Source organism: Scomber scombrus, chromosome 6 (genome assembly GCF_963691925.1).
Source record: "Scomber scombrus chromosome 6, fScoSco1.1, whole genome shotgun sequence".
NCBI lineage: Eukaryota > Metazoa > Chordata > Actinopteri > Scombriformes > Scombridae > Scomber > Scomber scombrus.
This window is the reverse complement of record NC_084975.1, coordinates 30,295,925-30,309,273: the sequence shown is the minus strand read 5'-3', so window position 1 is coordinate 30,309,273 and position 13,349 is coordinate 30,295,925.

Here is a 13,349-nt window from a genome sequence, read left to right as displayed (position 1 = left end):
AAAAGATTCAGGACTGACTGATGACCTCGGCCAACTAAAAAGCTCTCACTTTTTCAAACAGTCTTTCTTTGGGAGACTTTGTTTTTTTTTGTTTAACCTTTGCTTTGACAAAGAAAACACATCAAAAATTCTCTTTCACTGCTGCACCCTGTGTAGAGGCAAACCATCAGTGCAGTGCGAAAAGCTCAATTGCATTGTCGACGTCTGTGCATTTGGGGTATTTTATAATGCATACATGCGGACTGGGCTGCTCTAAAAGATGTGAAATCTTTCTGTAAAAGACAAACGAAAAAAGGCAGGATTATTGCAGATCGTGGAGGTCAAAACGCTGCTGTTTCATTAAAAATAAAGGATTCTGGATCCTGTTTGCCATCACCAACCATTTATGTATATATATCCTTTATATAGAAAACAGGGTGGAGGTTTCTGGCACAGCCTCACCTACTTCCAAGGTGCATGGAGGAGGGAAAAAGTCTAAAGGATCATTTATTGCTGTATGTGTGATCAGCTTAATCTATTTTTCTGGCTCTAGAGATGGCAATATTGGTCTGTTGGTTGGTTAACAGTGTTGGGGAGTGTACTGTTCTCCCTGCGCGTTATGTACTTCGTGTACGTTATCACAGTTAAACGGTCAGCCAAACTCAGATATAACACTACACTTGTACTAAACCTGGATGACCAACAACCGTCTGAAACTCAACACCAACAAGACAGAGCTCATGGTGGTGGCCCCAGCACCACTGCTCAGGAAGGTTGGAGACCTCACCCTGGTCATCGACGGCTGTCCCACCTCCCCATCTCCCAAAGTGCGGAACCTGGGCGTCATCCTGGACCATTCAGTTTCCATATCCAGAGCATCTCCAAATCTGCCTTCTTTCACCTCCGTAACATTTCAAGACTCCGGCCGTCACTCACCGACTCAGTCACCGAAACCCTCATTCATGCATTTGTCACCTCCAGTCTGGACTACTGCAATGGTGTCCTGTCTGGGCTGCCCAACAAAGCCCTAGACAGATTGCAGTATGTCCAGAACTCAGCTGCCAGGGTGTTAACCCACACCAAGCCCTGGTAGCACATCACCCCCATCCTCAAGAAACTCCACTGGCTGCCAATCAAACAACGCATCAGCTACAAAATCCTCCTCCTCACCTACAAATCACTTCACTCACTGGCACCCAAGTACATCACCGACCTCCTCCACCCGTACACCCAGTCACGGTCCCTGCGCTCCACCAGCAAGGACTTACTCTGCACTCCCCGCACCAGACTCAAGACCTTTGGTGACAGGGCTTTCTGTGCAATTGCCCCTACCCTTTGGAACACCCTGCCACCTCCTATCCGTTCCGCTACTTCTCTGTCACAGTTCCAAAAGTACCTAAAAACACACCTCTTCTCTCTTGCCTACCCTCCCTAAACCCCCACCCTGCCCTTACCCTCCTACTCCCACTCTTGTAAAGCGACCTTGGGTATCTTGAAAGGCGCTATATAAATCGAAGTTATTATTATTATTATTATTACTTGAGCCAGGATCAGAGCGTCTTGCTCCCTTTATTTCCTTTCTTTTATGGTGAAATACCACGAGTGAAACTGCAAATAGAAGACAATACAAAACCTTATTTTCCTTTACAGCGTGTCGCTAATAAACAGTATAACTCAAAGGTAATGCTATTTAAAGAATAGCTAAAGAACTACACGGTACAAATGAGCCGTTTACATTAACAGTAGGCTGATACACATCGTTGCTACGCAACGCACACTTTACATTAGCTCTCAAATTACTTTTATCACAACTTCTTGTATGACTTCCCAGTCAATAAACATCACACGTTTAAGTACTAAACTTAACATTACATATTCATCTTCATTCGTATAAAATATCAAATAATCAAACTTACAGCCATTGCTTTCGTGAGCATGAGTGACTGGTCGTCTTTCTTATTGCTGGTTGCTACGTTACCGCAGGTATAAACAATTATGTAGCCTTCAAAATAAAATTCCAGATCGCTGTACAACTATAACTGAGTGTGTGTGTGTGTGGGTGTGTGTTTCTTATGCAGAATTTCTAACCATAAGTTTAATCTAATACATTCATTAAATGCTGTCCTCGACTCGGGACGTTGTGGATCGGTGGAAGGAATACTTCGAAGACCTCCTCAATCCCACCGACACGCCTTCCGGTAAGGAAGCAGGGCCTGGGGACTCGGGTGTGGGCTCTCCTATCTCTGGGGCTGAAGTCGCCGAGGTGGTCAAAAAGCTCCTCGGTGGGAGGGCCCCGAGGGTGGATGAGATCCGCCCCGAGTTCCTCAAGGCCCTGGATGTTGTGGGGCTGTCATGGTTGACACGACTCTGCAGCATCGCGTGGACATCGGGGGCAGTGCCCCTGAATTGGCAGACTGAGGTGGTGGTCCCTTTTTTTAAGAAAGGGGACCGGAGGGTGTGTTCCAACTATAGGGGGATCACACTCCTCAGCCTCCCTGGTAAAGTCTATTCAGGGGTGCTGGAGAGGAGGGTCCGTCGGATAGTCGAACCTCGGATTTAGGAGGAGCAGTGTGGTTTTCGTCCAGGCCGTGGAAATGTGCACCAGCTCTACACCCTCTGCAGGATCCTTGAGGGTGCATGGGAGTTTGCCTAACCAGTCCACATGTGTTTTGTTGACTTGGAGAAGGCATTCGACCGTGTCCCTCTGGGAGTCCTGTGGGGGGTTCTCCGGGAGTAAGGGGTATCGGACCCCCCTGTCTGTCCCCTGTATGACCGGTGTCAGAGCTTATCCGCATTGTCGGTAATAAGTCAGACTTGTTTCCAGTGGGGGTTGGACTCTGCCAGGGCTTGTCACCGATCCTGTTCATAATTTTTATGGACAGGATTTCTAGGCGCAGCCAGGGCGTTGAGGGGGTCCGGTTTGGTGACCTCAGGATTGAGTCACTGCTTTTTGCAGATGATGTGGTCCTGTTGGCTTCATCAGACCGTGACCTCCAACTGTCACTGGATCGGTTCGCCGCTGAGTGTGAAGCGGCCGGGTTGAGAATCAGCACCTCCAAATCCGAGTCCATGATCCTCAACCAGAAAAGGGTGGAGTGCACTCTCCGGGTTGGGGATGAGATCCTGCCCCAAGTGGAGGAGTTCAAGTACCTCGGGGTCTTGTTCACAAGTGAGGGAAGGATGGAGCGTTAGATCAACAGGCAGATTGATGTACTCTGCACAGAAGAGTGATGAAGAGAAAGCTGAGCCGAAAGGCAAAGCTCTCGATTTACCAGTCCATCTTCGTTCCTACCCTCACCTATGGTCATGAGCTTTGGGTAGTGACCGAAAGAACAAGATCGCGGATACAAGCGGCCGAAATGAGCTTCCTCCGTAGGGTGGCTGGGCTCTCCCTTAGAGATAGGGTGAGAAGCTCGGTTATCCGGGAGGAGCTCGGAGTAGACCCGCTGCTCCTCCGCGTTGAGAGGAGCCAGATGAGGTGGCTCGGGCATCTAGTAAGGATGCCTCCCGGACGCCTCCCTGGTGAGGTGTTCAGGGCACGTACCACCGGCAGGAGACCCCGGGGAAGACCCAGGACACGCTGGTGAGACTATGTCTCTCGGCTGGCCTGTGAACGCCTCGGGATCCCCCGGGAAGAGCTGGACCAAGTGGCTGGGGAAAGGGAAGTCTGGGCTTCCCTGCTTAGGCTGCTGCCCCCGCGACCCGACCCCGGATAAGCGGAAGCAGACGAGACGAGACGAGACGAGACGAGACATTCATTAAATCATTTCAAGTACCTTAAATCATGAAAATTATTCTGAGAGCAGAACAGGGAGTAACTAGTTACATGAAATTACAAATTAAATGTAAGTGTAATCTGTTACAGTAACTGTGAATAATTGTGTAATTACAGTTACTGATGAAAATGTTGATGGTTACAAAGGTTTTGAGCAACAGCTGTTTTAATGACATTCCCTGCTAACACACTAAACTAAGATGGTGAACATTGTTAATATTACCTGCTAAATATACATATTGCATTGCCAACCAGTGTGTTTACATGCACTTAAGTAACAGGCTACAGTGAATTTTATCCTGTATTGTGTCTTACTGTTTCCCTGGTTTACATAATCGAGGGAAGGAGCTAGATTTCTCCTGGAGATGTTTCATTGAATCAGATTTTAACAAGTATGCATGCAAACATAGACATCAGTGGGTAACAGAGTAACAGCGCAGTGGATGGATGAAAGGAGAGTTTCCCTTGCAGCTGTCTCACAGACCCTCATGCTAACAGCTACCTCAAAGACCCTCTCTTTTCTCCTACTGCTAGTTGATTTGGACATCCAAATGTGGGCAAATATAAAACACTTTCAAAATTATATTTGAAAATTACTATGTAGATTATGTAAATTTGGTATTTATCTCTTTGTTGTTGTTGTTGATTACACAGATAACACTAGCTCCAACTGCCTGTAACTGCCTCTATCTCGACTCTCAGTAATCTTTAAACTTGTTAGCACATATAAAGCATACTTCCTATCCAAATGACTTCCTATTCAATATTTAGAGCCACTTTGATTTTCAACCTTATGCCAATTTACACTAATGGTTTAAATTCTACTCCCAACGGGAATAATCAAAATACTTTAGTTACACTCAAAGCATATATAAAAACAGTTTTTTTTTGTGAAGAAAAAAAAATCTATTTTCGGAGGAATATAGCATATTTTTGAGGATGTTGCTGTCCAAGCCCAACACACACCATTGTTTTAATGAATTGAACTGATTGGCATTTAAGGAATAATGCAGAACACACTAGATATGTTTGTCTTTCCATTCAATACATACTAGCATTGGGGATTAAGAACCAGTTCCAAATTGGAACCAGTTCCAAAATTTTAATTCCAAAGACATTTTAATTTCAATTCAGCTTATTGGTTCTTAAAATGAAGACTACATATCTGCAAAGACATGGCTATCTTCCAGGACTTGTCTACATCATGCCTCAACATCAGTAGCAGGATAAAAAAGACAGGCAGAGTGTGTCCCACCTGCGGATCGGTGGCAGGCCAGGTAAGGTCAGAACCTGTGGTTGTGCCTGGAGGCCCGCACCGCTGCCCTCCTGACACATGCTGACTCATGTGCTAGTTTAAGCACATATGAGCTATGAGTGTTGCTTTGCTTTATTACCCTATTGGAATCAATATTGGAGATCGATAAGAATCAACAAGCAGAATCGGAATCAAAAAAATGACACCCAACCCTCATCCACATGAACTCTGACCTGCATTATTGCGTCTCTGTCCTCAGAACCTGTACCCCTTTCAGCAAAGCAGCTACACAGGGATGCTGTGAAGACAGCAGCCAGCCGTCGTGTCTTAACCACACGTTATTCTTGTGATCTGAATTCAAACCAGAGGCATTGTGGGATGTGTTTGGGGGTGTTTTACAGCACTAGTCATTACGGTGCTACAATGGTTTGATCTCTATTCTCACTCCATCCTGCCTGTGTGTCTTTGTGTCTTTTAATCCTGTAGTGTGTGCCCCTAGCTTTAACCTTATTACCCTGCACACCCTGGGGACATGTAATGAAACAGTTCCCTCATTCAGGAGGTCAATTTGCTCGCTTTCCTTTATTAAGTCTAAATTCTCCTTCATCCCATCGGCACACCTGCCTGTCTGATTCTCTTCCACTCGCGTTCTCCTTTAATTAGCCCACGTATTTGTGTGTACGTGTTAGACAGTAATACAGAGGAAGAATTCCTGTCTTGCACTGACTTCATTGATCTTAGGTTTGATCGATCAGTAGCAATATTCCCTTTTTGTACTTCTTACATCTTGAGAGAAAATGCCTTGATGGTTTGACTGTTTGCCTGCACACAGACAGATTGCTGCTCTGGTTTTCTGCTTCTGAAACAGGAAAATCAAGCATTACCAATTACAGAAGACACACAGAGAGCATCGGAGGCCCCAAGCTGTCATCAAATTCAATCCAACTGTCAACGAATCAAAACAGATCAAATGCAGCAACACAAAGCAATGCAAAAAAAAGAAAAAACCCAAAACAATACAACAACAAAAAAAAGCCTGTTCGCTTGGCAACGAGAAACGATTTGTTGTTTCTCAGCAGCCTTCTATGAAATCACTATTGCAATCTGTTACATCACAATCAACACTTTTCCCCATGAGTAATTCATCAGTCAATCATTGAGAATTGGTTATCATCTCGAATGTCATCTGAAGATTTTTACTCTGTCTTCAAAAGCACAACACCTCATATATCCATGTAATTCATGAGGTGACTAATACTCATGTGAGCAAAACTTGAAGAAATAATAGGAGGACAGCATTCAAATAGGTGATAGCTCATCATCTAGAGAAATTTTAGATTAGAGTTGCGAGAAATTTGAAGTACGGAGAAGGAAGTAACAAATGCATCAATGAACTAATTAATAATAAGCGGTAACACTGAGCTATAAGGACGCTTTGCTCTCACATGCGTTGCATTTACAGTCACACAAACACACACACACACGCGCAGTCACTCTCTAGTGCGCGCTCTTGCTCGTTTACTCCAGATTCCATGAGATTACGTCTCATTTGCAGGCGTCAGTGAGTCGCTATCAATATGCTGGAGACTCCCGGAACTTCCGGGAGAGTTGGGATGTCTGGTATAATGGTGCTTAATTAAAAAAAAACACATTTATAATACATTTGTATAATGCGGTGATGTTCACTGCAGTTACAACGTCCTCGACCGCCACTACAATTTTTGAAAAAATTGGTCCCTTTCTGTTACTTGTAGCCAAGATGGTGACCATAGTGTCCACTCAACTTTTGGACCTTTTTGAGTACTCATGTGTTAGTACAGAAGTATGCGATTTGAGACTAACCATGCTAGCAGCTCTGTGAGGCTACAATAAGGTGCTAAGTGCTTATGTTCACACTGACAGAGTTAACATGCTAATGTTTAGCAGGTAGACCATGTTAACCAGTTTAGTTTAGTGAGATAGCATGCTATCATTTGCTAATCAGGAATAAAGACAAAGTACAGTACAGCTAAGGTTGATGTTCATTTTTGCAGGTACTGAGCAGGCGGGGAGTTCTGGTCCTCTGAAATGATGCGAACGCGGAAGTAACTTAAAACTGTATTCTATCAAAAGGCCACCAGGAGGCGACCGTTTTGGTGTCAAAAGGACTTCCGTCTCTATACAAGTCAATGGAGAATTCACCAACTTCTCACTTGATTTCTAACCTCAGTAAACATTTTCAAAATGTGTTTTTGGTCTCAATCGCTAGTTTAAAGTCTTCTTCAATGCAGTATGATGTTCATTTGTGAAATTTTGGCCTCACTGATTTTATATTTGACGATAAAGCAGGGTATGCATTAGGGCGTGGCTACGTCGTGATTGACAGGTTGATTGGTTCACAGGTTCAGGAGGGCGCCTCATGCTCCTCCTGATGCCCATATAAGTAGAATCCGTGTTTTTTTTTTTTACCCGGCATGCACCGGAAATTGTCAAGATGGCGCTGCCCAGATCTGAAACTATTCGCTTCCAAGCAGCAGTCCACAAACCAATGGGTGACGTCACGGATGTTACGTCCATTTTATATACAATCTATGGTACTGAGTCATAAACCAAAGTACCAAAGTAAAAGGGACATTTTGACATGATGGAACTGAAACCATGCTGATCCTAATTGAAAAGGTACACACACAGCTGTCTACACTAGCTCCATATCTATGTTGCCGAGCATCCCTTTTACAAAATTTGGAAAACTTCATGCCCAAATGGGAGTGAAAGTGACCCCGACTTTTTCACAGGGGCATGGAGTACACAGTAATGTTTTCACTGTTTGGTTTTACTTGTCTAGAGCTAAATACTACTGTTGCAACTGTAGGAGTCAATTGGCTGAATAACAGTCTGCACATTCAGTGACATTTACCAACTGAAAAAAAGTACATTTCAAGTTATTCTTTAAAAAAACTATCTGAAATCAGTTTAATCAGTATAAACTATCATTACTGTTGTCATGCGGGACACTTAGGAAAGCTTTTCTTGTAAATGCGAGGCATCATTTAAAACTAATTAATTAAACATTATCATTACCTAATGTCACATTCCCTTTTCTTTTGATGGACAAAAGAACAGAAACACTGAATCTTCTAGTACATAAAGTCTAATTACCCTTTCTCTACCTTTGAGGATCCAGCTAACTGTTTGCAGGAATTATGAATACAATTTCAAAGAAAAAGTGCATGGACGTGTTTTTATACATTAGATTTGATGGAAAAGGTGACCCAACACAAGGGATCGGATGGAACAATTGCCGGTCAAGACGACTGTGTTGATCGGAGGGTCAATGTGCCAACGAATCACCATCATCGTTTTAATCACTGGAGGATCAATGAGACATCTAATCAATCCGGAGGGGGAGGAGTTATTCGAATAGTATAAATGAGTTTTTAATGATGCTTTGGACCCCTCAGAGAGCGAAAGAGAGGAAGAGAAAATTGCAATAACCAAACACCTGATCTTTCAGTGTCAGAATATTTTGCCTTAATTCCTCCCCCTCCCACTCCCGCTGCCTCCCTCTCCATCTCTCCTTCCCTTAGATCTCTCTTTCTCCCTCTCTCTTTTTCCTTCCTCTATATCTGTCTCGTCCTCTGTGTGCGAAGAACAAAGACGAACGTTGTCTAGCGGGCGATGAGAGGTGCCACAGGGTCAGCGTGATATTTGGGTGTGATATTTCCATCGTCGGCCTAAATGTCTGGAGTCAACCAATTTATCACCCCGGCAACCAGAGAGAGAAAGACTGAAGGCTACAAAGAACGACGGGGCTTGAAGATGGATGAAAGAGGGGGGGGGGGGGGTGGGAGGAGATGATCTTCTCCTAAAGAAATTTGGTATTACAATTTCAAAAAGCAATACTGAGATACATTTAAGTACACGATGTATACATCGATATATATATATATATGAGACACCACCCAACACAGACAATAACTGGTGCTCAATTTTGCTGGATTTCATAGGATTCAATTGAATTTGACCATTCAATGTCGCTGTCGTTCTAATGTGGATTTCTATGACTGAAATATTTAGATCCAATTATCCCCTCAGTTTAAAGAGGAAATGCACTAAAACAGAATGTAATGCAGCCTCGGACAGGTCAGAATGCAGGGTTACAGTTTACCTTTCAGTGTGGCTCATCTGATGTGCCAGATTACATCATTTTAAAGTCCAGTGAAGCAGATGTGTCGGGTTTCTTGAGGCAACACGGTGTATGAATCTGCCCGTGACAGTGTCAATCAGTGTAGATATCGTAGTGTGAAACAGTATGAAAACTCTAATAGTTAATTTTATTATTCAGATTTACTACTGTTTTGATTTAATGAAGCTCAACAGCTGGTGCGCTATGATCTTAACACTCTTCTTGATTGGATTAAGAGTGGCAATGCACTGTCTTAGCCATAATTGTCTTTTGACGTTTCACGCCTTGTCGATGCTGTTGTCGAGTCGTGTTTCGTTGCCCTCGCGGTGTTGTGTGTACGTTTGCATTTATTGTACAGTAATTCAGATGACAGCCGTCATTTTATGCCTTTTAAAACTAACAGGCTATGATCAGCGGCAGCAGCGGCAGATATCAGATCTCGGTGCCGGTGTAACACAAGCTCTGCCACACACTGTGCGGGAGAAGCAGCGACTGCAGATAGCAGAGGCAGATTAGATTTGATTAGATGACACAGGAGTCAGAGAAAGAAATCTGATTGAAACTGATCTACTGGAAGGACACGAAACACACTTTACATGTGTATTCTCAAGGAGTATACACAGAGTTAAAGTGAAATAAAAGTTTGTTTAAATCACTATAGATCCAAAGGGCCACACAGGCAGTTAACCTGATGTTGGTAGCTGCTGTTAAGCCCCATCTGTGATTTGGATAGTCTGTATGTTACTCCATATGTTACTGTGTGTTTATGCATTATGCATGTCAAGCTCTTGCGCACCATGTTTGTCCTTCATTATAAGACGTGACGTGGTGTAGGTAGCATTAGCTGTCTCTTTATAGCAAGTCCAGATGTGGTAATGGGAAAAATGAATTATATGTGCGTACAGTATCTCTACATATTTACTGTAAGTCTATATTTACTACATGTTTTGGTGCTGCTTTAAATTATGGTCTGATACATATAGCTTAATTTTTTCTCAATTTGTTGTGTATTTTGTTTGTGCTTACAGTGTACACGTATAGTACACACTGATACATTCATGTGGATATAAGGGGACAAAATATGAATTTCAGTTTTGCAAAAGGAGTATTTGTCATGTTTCTAAAAATCTGGAAAGGTATTAGTTGGATAGATTTGTAATATTTTAGATTAGAAATTTAAAAGGAACAAGCCACGCTCTACACCAACTTATGTCTTTAACCCTCCTGTTGTCCTTGAGTCAAGGAAGGAAGGGAGGAAGAAGGAAAGGAGGAAGGAAGGGAGAAGGAAGGAAGGAGAGAAGGAAGTAAGGAAGGAAGGAAAGGAGGGAGGAAGAAGGAAGGAAAGGAGGGAGGAAGGGAGGAAGAAGGAGGAAGGGAGGAAGGAAGAAGGAAGGAAAGGAGGGAGAGGAGGGAGGAAGGAAGGAAGGAAGGAAGGAAGGAGAGAAGGAAGGAAGGGAGGAAAGAAGGAAGGAAGGTAGGAGTGAGGGAGTAAGGAGGGAGGGAAGGAGAAAGGAAAAGAGGAAGGAAGGAAAGAAGGAAGGGGGAAGGTAGGAGGAGGAAAGAAAGAAAGGGAGGAGGGAAAGAAAGAAGGAGGGAGGGAGGAAGGAAGGACAGAAGGAAGGAAGAAAATGGGATGGAGGGAGGAAAGAAGGAAGGGAAGAAAAGGGAGAGGAAGGAAAGAAAGAGACAAGGAGGGAGGAAGGACAGACGGAAGGAAGGAAGGGAGGAAAGAAGGAACAGTCAAAACAGACGGGGTCAATTTGACCCGGGAGGACGACAGGAAGGTTAAAGTAAGAATGCCCAGAAAACTATTCCTTGTAGTGTTACTTTTCTGGGTTAGGGTTAGGGTTAGTGTTTTCTGATATGTTTGTTGGTACATTTATAACTCATGAACTCAATGCCATCTATATAATAGGGTACAGTTCATTGTTGTAATGGAGAACAGGAAATGACATCAAATTACCTTAAAAATGTAGGTGTCAAATTTACATTCAGACAACCTAAATGCATTCAACTGCTGACATGTACACATATTCATTTATTATACAGGCTACTGTATGGACTAACAATACTGCACTTATTACCATAGCATGTAAAAAAAATAAAATCAGTTATTCCATACCATTAACAGGTTTGTTAATGCAGATTTTTTGACTCACACTGTGAAAACCACACATACATTTACTCCTATACAAAATACATAGATCCGTAATGTAAGTAAAAGAAGAAAAAGACTGCTGTGTCTGTGCAAAAAGTCTACATTTACCACCTCTGTTACATCAATTTACACATCTGTTCATTTATTCTAAAACCTGAAAATTCCACCAGTATGAATTTATTTGCATCTATTCAAAATTCACTTATCTGTCCACCACAGTCAAGAGAAACAACACTAACAAGATAAAGACAGATCAGATAAATAATTCAGCTCACTTCTGTAATCAAACATGTTTAAACAGTGACCCGATGAAATAGACATACCTTTTTTTGGTATTATTATAATTATCTTGAAGGGAAACCACATCATTAATTACTGTTACTTTGTTTTTAATAACCTCCAAGTCCAATAGGTGTGACCGATACTGTTTGACCTCCACTTCACGGAGTCACAGGCAGTCGAAGACAAATCCTCATGTGTCTGTGAACGTAGACATTGTTTGCCTAAAGAATGAATGAAGTTTTATTTTTGTGTCATCCATATAACCATAACCATATTATCCATATTGGAGCATCAGTGAAAGGGCTAGTATAGCATCTGTAGATATGTCTATGTATGGTGGTGGTTTTTTGTTTATGTCTTACATTTTTCTGCAGTATGTGTGTGTGTACAACCTGTACTTCAATAATAATAATAATAATAATAATAATAATAATAATAATAATAATAATAAGAAGAAGGATTTATGTAAACCTATGGTCTTTATATCACAGGGGTCCTTTCAGATGTGGTCATCCTAGGCACCTTACTGTTACTGTGTCTCAAATCACATACTGTGTACACTATTTACTTTGTGCAGTACAGCTCTAATTGTATACAATGTAGCCTTTAATTGCATTAACCTCTTTTAACTTTTTTCTCATTGTAACATTATTGCTCCTGTTACATTTTAATTTGCCTTTGGGATTAATAAAGCATCAATCGATCATATGGAGCTTAGTGAAAGTTCAGTCAGGAAGACTATCTTGGTAGGCTGTAGTTTCCCATTCCATTCTGCCGTTCTCATTTCTCACAATTACCTTATGTATTTCCTAGTCAAATCTATCCAATAGCACAGCGACACACCTTTATTGTTAGCCTATCATCCTGTTGCGGACTTTTTAAATAATCCCTCTCTCTGCGAATGTCCGGCATGCAGCTGTTATGTGCTCCTCCACTTCCCAAAATCCGCACCCAGTCTCTGCAGGATTATCAGAGGTCATCAGCCGCCACCACCAGGGTCTGGACTCCATGTATCTGGCAGGGATGATGTCTCTGTGGAGTACAAGCACTAAAGATTTTTTATGATTAACTTTTCTATCTCCATTATAATAAATATGGTCTTTTCTCCATTACATTACCTGCTTCAACTATCTATATCTAAAATGTGGTTGTATTACTTCACAAGCCAATGACAAACAATGTATCACACCTATAGCACGGGTACAGATGCTTTGTGGCAAGGATTACTTTCTGCAGGGGGGAAATGGAGCAAAGCTTCTGAAAAAGTTTGGGGTTTTCAAGGACTGAAAAGGGATATTTCACACATCTTTGTCTGTTTTAGAAAGGAAACAGAGAGAGAGAGAGAGAAAGAGGCAGAGTCGGACAGAGAGATGGAGGCCGTGTGTCTTTCCTCCTCTCATTCCATCTCATCTAAATGGACGAGCTGTGCTTTCTGCTGTTTAGTTAAGTAAACTTTTCAGGTACAGTCTATCCAGTCTCAATATGACATGTAAATCCCAGAGGTGGGTGGCAGACTGAGAGGCAGGGATTGAGGGTGGAGAGAGAAAGAGAAGGGGGGGGGAGGGAGATAAAGAAAAACAAAGAGGGAGAGTAATTGTCATGCATTCTTCTCATCTGTTTTTAATAAAACCTTGTCATCCTCAGAGATTCACAGCGCCAGTAATCACCCTTTCTCACTCCTTCTGCCTTCACCTTATATCTCCATCTCTCAACTTTCACACCACTCTGACTTTAT